Genomic DNA, 7,172 nt, shown 5'->3' on the forward strand with positions numbered 1-7,172 from the left:
ATTGGTTCTGCAAATCAATCATTTGGACTCGTCTGACCCGCCACTTCTCTGCCAGAGAATTATGTTCATCGGCACGAGCATTTCACTTAGCAGCTTCGCTCTTTATCCTCTCTACCAACTCTGCGATGCGAGATTTCTGACGGTGCCGCTCTTTCCGAAGCCATACTAACTCAGGAAATCCACCCACTGAAGATAGGGTGGGGGAGGGATACTCAGACAGAACACTAATTACGGTAAAGGACAACAGCAAGGAAGAGAAAAAATAATCAAACCTGTAACAGCCAAAGAGTTCTTCTTGGCCTCCTCCAACTCACTACGAACCATAGCAAGATCATTACGAAGCTTCTCCTCCTCCTTTCCTTGTTGCTCCTTAGCCTTGAGGAGACTCTTCAACTCACATATCTCCATATCCCTATCAACACTGACAATCTCAGCCGCAGTAAGCTCCTCTTCCCGAAGACGAAGCTTAGCCTCCAACTTAAGGGATTTGGCCTTAAAAAACTGGTACAACATGTGATTGCAGTGCTCACTCCTCATCATCTGCGAATCAGAAGATTAGAACACCTTGACTCTAAAAATTGCTAAAAACTGATACCAGGAAAAATGATAAGAGAACTCACCTCTAACATCCGTTGTTGGGGAAACCCATACTGATACCCATCAGCCAACGCCATCATATCGGCAAGAGTCGAGGGAGTGTCGACTACTAGAGCAGCCTCCAAGGCCCGAAGATTCTTATCCCACGCTACTGCAACCTGGTCCTCGGGAAACAATTGCATCATCTTACGGGTATAGGCGCCAGATTTCTTCTCACCCTCCACCACAGGAGCTGGATTGGGTACGAACATCAAGTTCTTCTTCTTAAACCAAGCTAAGATGGCATCATCACCCTCCAGGATCAGTGACTGAGGAAAATCATCTCCAGAAGACCCAACCGAGGCCTTACCCACGTCCGTGAATTTAGCACCCGAAGAGTTCGAGGACACTCCTGCGTCCAAATCTGGAAGGTCTCTAGCACCGCTCCCCACTGGAACATCACTAGCATCCACGACTCCCTTACCCTTCCCTTCCACCTTGTTAGAATTACCAAGAACATCTCAATCATCATTGGGGGAAAGCAGATTGAACTCAGAAGCCAGGCCCAGGGCAGCGTTTATGTAAAAACCATCCTCCGCAGAATAAATACGACCAAAGGAAAACTCCTGAGACATAGCAGGAATTTCACCACCAGCACCCTCATCACCAAGGCCAGTGCTATCATCACTAGCATCACTACAACCCGCAGGATTTGCTTCAGCACAAGCATCATGACACCCTGTGGGATTAATCTCACCACCAAAACCGCTGCCACCAGCGGTAGTATTCCCTTCAACAAATTCATCATCATCATGACCGGGAGGGCATGTATCAATACGCTCTTCTATGTCAGACACATCTTCATCCTCGCCAAGCTCAGTCACAGGACTGTTAACTTTTTCATAAACCTCCGCCTCCTCGATTGTTGCGGTGGTGGACTGCTTGGGATTTATCCTCCTCTTCTTCGTCGCCTAAAAAGACAAGGCACAAGAATAAAAATCCCTGACTTTGAAAAGAATTAAAACTGCTGATGAGTGCTAAAAAATGCATATTTCTATATATTTTTATTGGCAATTAACTCATCTTTTGTGCATTAATTCTACATTTTATCCCATATTCTGTATTTTCTTTGTTTTCAAGAATAAATATTTTTATTAATTAATTTTGCATTTTTAGGTACTAAATAAAGTTTGGATGGAATTACGGAGCGAAAAGAGCAGAAAAGTGGTGGAAGCCGAGAAGAATTACGCAAGGAAGCTGTGAAGAATGTTGTGCGCAAGACCAAAAGGCTAGAAATGGGCTCAACAAGGAGGGAATTGTTCTTAAAGAAGATATGGGCTTGGCATACCCAAGGCCTAAACCCCTCACCCAAACCCATTTCCAATATCCATACCCGCCTTCATCTTCAGCCGTCAGATTGGATCATCTCAGCATCCTACGGTCGCCTCATCGTCGTGCATCAAAATCTGAAGATCCTACTTCACACTACAGCACCTAACTCCATCTTGAGCCGTCAGTTTCGTTGTATCAGGCATCCAACGGTCGCTCAAGACCTGCTTCCATCTTGCCGTTAGATCCATTTCAGAAGTGACAATCCAACGCTCATCTTCGTTGTTCATCAAAATTTGTTGCACCCGCTCAACACTCAAGCACCTAATACCTATACCCATCAACCAAACACTTCCCTCCTCCTTCTCCATCGACTTCACCTCCCTCACCTCCGTCTGCAACAGCCTCACCTTCACCACCAACTCCGCCAACTCCACAGCCTCAAACACCACAATCAACCACCAAAAGCCATCATGGCTATCCCTCACCGAAACCCATCATTCCCCTAAAATTCTAGCCATCTATTCTCTCGATTTCTTCCCTAATTTATCTCTGAAACCCTAGGTAAGAAATCAATAGAATAGGTCGAGTTAGAAAAGCAATTGGAAGGCATGGAGAGGAGCAGGAGAGTCATAAGAATAATAGGTCGACGTACAGAAGCCATTATCAAAGATTAGGTAAACTGAATTTCAATTTTCAGAAACCCTAATTTATTATTTTTGGGGTTTTGCTTGTAAAGTGTAATTGAGTATAAATAGATGCTTTGGGATGTTGTAATGGGCATGCCTGGACTAGCCAGTGCACCACCAAGAGGACTGGACTAGCCAGTTCCTCAATTGTTCATGTCCTGTTTTTAGTTCAACTGTTTTGTGTTATTTTCAATTGTTTTGCACTGTCAATTATGTTCTAACCTGTTCTGCTAGGGTTGAGATGAAGCCCTAGCTTATTTCTTGTTATTCATGCTCTTGTCAGTAGCCATGATGTGTGTAAATGCTCATAGTGAAACTCCATCTTAGGGCTTCAACACTAGTCTTTCACATTGGATGTCAGGCATCCATTGTAGTTAGAATCATCTAGTGTTGCTTAAATGCAACTCATGCTTAATTTTATATATTGTTCTTTTGATTAATTGTGCTTTAAACAGACAGTTAATACTTAGGGAAGATACCTTAGTTGTGATAGGAGATTTCATATTAAAATGACCCTTGCTATATAGAGGATTGACATCCCTCTTGCTGGTGGTTATAGAAAAACAATGTTACTGTCAGTGATGAATAATCAGTGTGAGTTAGAGGTGGATTCAAAAGCCCTAGCATGTTCCTGTTTACTTGCTTTACATTCTACTGTTTTTCAGTTCAGTCACTGCCATCATCTCAAGTGTGTTTTAACACAACCAAGACTCTTTGTTACAACTCAGTTTTAGTGAAACTCTAAGCTTCAACTACACACACCTTGTCCCTGTGGATCGAACCGTATTTGGATTGTTCTACACCTCGACACCGTGCACTTGCGGTATTAGTTTGTGACTCTTTTAGAGAGCTATCAAGTTTTTGGCGCCGCTGCCGGGGACTTGGCATTGTGTGGTTGTTGTTTTTCCTTGCTTTCTTTCACTTGCATATCTTGCATTTAGTATAATCATTTAGCTCATCATAACTTGCATTTTCATCTTTGCATAATTTTTCATCTTTGCATCATTTTCCCTTGCTGTTCTTGATGTTCTTAACAGCTTCTGTTGTTTTTCTTTCCTTGCTCATTTGCTTGCTGTTGCTCTTAGCTTGCAGCTGCACTTGCATCATTTGTTGTTTACATTGCATTCTTGCTGTTTGCATCTTCATCTAGTTGTTTGCTTGCTGTTCTTGCACAGCATCAGAGCATCTTCTTGCCTGTTGCTTTAGTGCACTGCTGTGAACTGCTTAGCCCATTTGCACCTTTGTTGATGAATCTGCCCCTGGTGCTGCTGCTGCTTGCACTGCCTCTGCTGTTGCTGGTGAACTGGTGGAACTGAGGCTGTTACTTTCCCCTGTTGCTGCTAACTGCTGCTGCCTTCTGCACCTGTTGCTGTGCTGCTAAGGCTGAAACTTGCTGAACCAAAGCTGCAGCTAGAACCCAAGCTCAACTGGGCTGCTGATTTGTACCAAGCCAAACTGGTCTGTAATACAAGCCAAAGAAGAAAGACCAAAGCCCAACTGGGCCTTGAGTGTTGAAGCCAAAGCTTAGGATGATCCAAAGCCCAACTGGGCTTTTGCAACCAAACTGAACAGCTGGGCTGTGCTTCAATGGTAAGCCTAAACCCATTAAAAGAACCCAACCTGTGGGCTTCCATTTTTAATTTGTGGGCTTGTAATAATTTTTTCCATTTTTTTTGTTGGGCTTGTAATTTAAGTTAATTTTTGGGTTTGTATTTGAGCTTAACCGTGGGATTGTCCCTATCAAAATTTTGGGTTTCAAAAACCTTACAAACAACCTAAACAAGGTTAACTGAACCTACCAACTCAGCTGCGCTTCGTTAGTTTCTGGGCTTGCTGAACTCGTTAGTTGGGCCGTGTACTCAAATCTCTAGGCCTTTCGCTGGGCTTGTCCCACAGAAAATTTGAACCAGTTAGATGGGCCTCATCCCATTAAAACCAAAAGGAGTTTTCAAAACCCATAAAAACCAAATGTTTCCCATCAAAAACCAAATGTTTTTCATTCCATCAAAACCAAAATTTTCCCATAAAAAACCAAATTTTTGAAAACCCATTAAAACCAAATAGTGGGCTTTGTGTCTTTTCAATATGGGACAACCTCGTGCTCTCCATGAATACATGTATCCCACAATAAAAATTCCATTATCATGTATTGTCTTACCTCAAACCAATAACCCTTTTAAAATAAATGCAAGCATGATACAAATACTTCCTATATTTCGAGGGTTCGATACTGAGAACCCCTATACTCATGTAAGAGAGTTTGAAAAAATTTGTCGGACTATGCAACCTGAACATATGTCCGAAGACTCTCTGAAATTGCGTTTGTTTACATTTTCTCTAAAGGAAAGGGCCAAAACATGGTTTTACGGTTTGAGACCACAATCAATCAACACTTGGGACCAACTCACAGATCTAATTTTCAAAAAATTCTTTCCACATCATAGGACCATCGCTATTAGTCAAAGTATCAATTGTTTTGTCCAATTGGATGAGGAAACTGTTTTTGACTATTTTGAACGTTTTAATGATTTGTTGAGCGAATGTCCACACCATGGATTTGAGAAGTGGAGACTTGTCTCTATCCTCTATGAGGGACTAGACTTTAAATCTCGAGCCATGGTTGAGTGTATGTGTAATGGTGAATTTCTTGATAAAACTGTGGATGATGCATGGAAATTTTTAGTTGAGATTGCAGAGAAAACCCGTCAATGGGAATGCATTAGGGAAACTGAGACACTGTCACATGATATAGGTGGTAATGAATTGAACTTTGGAAATAGCATGTCTAGTCCTTCTCATGTGTATGATATTGAATATGAACCTAATATAGAGGAACATGAGTTGACTAATAACACCACAACTGCTAATAGGGACAAGTATGCATATTACTATGATGATGATGATGATAATGTTATGTTAGAAGAACATGTCTATGCTGAAAATGTTGTGGAACCTTTGGTTTCAAATACATTAGGCTTTTCTGCCCCGACCTTCATGAATGATATTTCTTCTAGTATTTCATATGCATGTGATGTTGATACTGATTTAGATATTGTGCAATTATCCTGTGAAGAGCATGACTTAGGTAAATCTTCTGTTGACACTAATGATCTTATGCATGAAAACATAGTTGATGTGCCTGATTCCATACTTAAGCCACAATATATTGATTCCATAGTTGATGATAATTTGAATATATCGGATAACCATGATTCTGAATTAGGACTTGTGCAAATTTTTTGTGATGATGAGCATGCTACACATCTTGAGTGTGACTTAGATAATGCTGATGTGACTGATAATATTGATACTGTTGATCTCATGCATGTGAGACACTTAGATGTCACTTTCTTGCCTAAGTCACAATCTGATAGCCTTGCATCCTACCTAGATTTGGTTTGTAACAATATTATCAAACCAATTTTCATGAGAATACCTAATCTAAGCCTGGAACTGTGTGCCTCTCAAGTCCTCTTGGACTATTTTGCATCTAAATACAATACTTTCGAGGAGCCACAGTTAGGATATGCATGTTTGCCCGTCCCTAGCAAAGTTCACTTTGAGTTAGACCTTGTACATGATGAACTCCCAAAACTGCGAGATTTTGTTTCCAAAATTTTATCCGTTGAAAAATCCAGGTTTGGGGGTAGCTCATTTTGTTTCACAGTTTCACTTGCGTTTATTTCCTGTTATATTTGTGTGAAGCTGTTGAAACCTCTACACTTTGTCTTTTGGGTTGATCCTCAACTCTTTAGATTGTTAGTGTATGGTGAATTTTTTGTATATAATCCAGTAGATAAAAATTTTAAAAATCCTTTTGTATATATTTTGCTAATCCAATATGATCTCGGCTGACATATGTTGGATTCTTGCCTTGAATAACGGAGTTCTAATCTTGCTTTCGCCGAAATCGGGTATTCTCTTTCCTTTTTCTCTACTCAACATGATCCTCTTCATATGTTGTATTATAATTTTGTTCATATTTTGAAACGTTGAGGACAATGTTTAGTTTAGGTTTGGGGGTATAGAGTAGATACCATGATAATATGCCATAATTGAAAACAATAACTCCTTCTTTTTGAAAAAATTTAAAAATTCCAAAAAAAAAAAATTAAAAAATGATAAAAAAACATAAAAATGGAGCTCATTTACCTTGAAATGTTGACTCTTGTGCAAATATGTAATTTTTAGGAGTCTTAGTCTAGATATTTAGGCACCCTGATTCTAGCACAATTCACATAGTGATAAGAAATTTGCACGCGCACGATCTACCAATACATGTATAGCCTCATCCTTGAGGTGTTCTATCGGAAGTTTTAGTTGCCAATCACTTTAGAATACTGAACGAAACTTGACTAGCTTGTTCTTTGGTTGGTTGGGATAGAAGGTGGAGGTTACATTAAGAAAAACAACCATCAAATTTAACTGGGTGCATCAAAAAGGGTTATCTCTTGCAAAATGTCATGTAATTTTTTGTTTCTTTTTGTTATGTATCAAAAGTTTTGCTTGTTAAAAAAAAAAAAGAAAAAAAAAAGAAAAATGAAAAAATCAATCAAGTATTTATCAATTCCATCCTCT

At 40.0% G+C, this 7,172-nt stretch overlaps 1 non-coding gene across 1 annotated transcript; it reads right to left on the minus strand.

Moving 5' to 3' along the window:
* Positions 1 to 5,045: 5,045 nt before the first annotated feature.
* On the minus strand, positions 5,046 to 5,152 carry LOC113341714. The gene has a single exon (XR_003356105.1). It is a non-coding gene; the product is annotated as a small nucleolar RNA R71 (small nucleolar RNA).
* Positions 5,153 to 7,172: the final 2,020 nt, after the last annotated feature.

Source organism: Papaver somniferum, chromosome 1, assembly GCF_003573695.1.
Source record: "Papaver somniferum cultivar HN1 chromosome 1, ASM357369v1, whole genome shotgun sequence".
NCBI classification, from domain to species: Eukaryota; Viridiplantae; Streptophyta; class Magnoliopsida; order Ranunculales; family Papaveraceae; genus Papaver; species Papaver somniferum.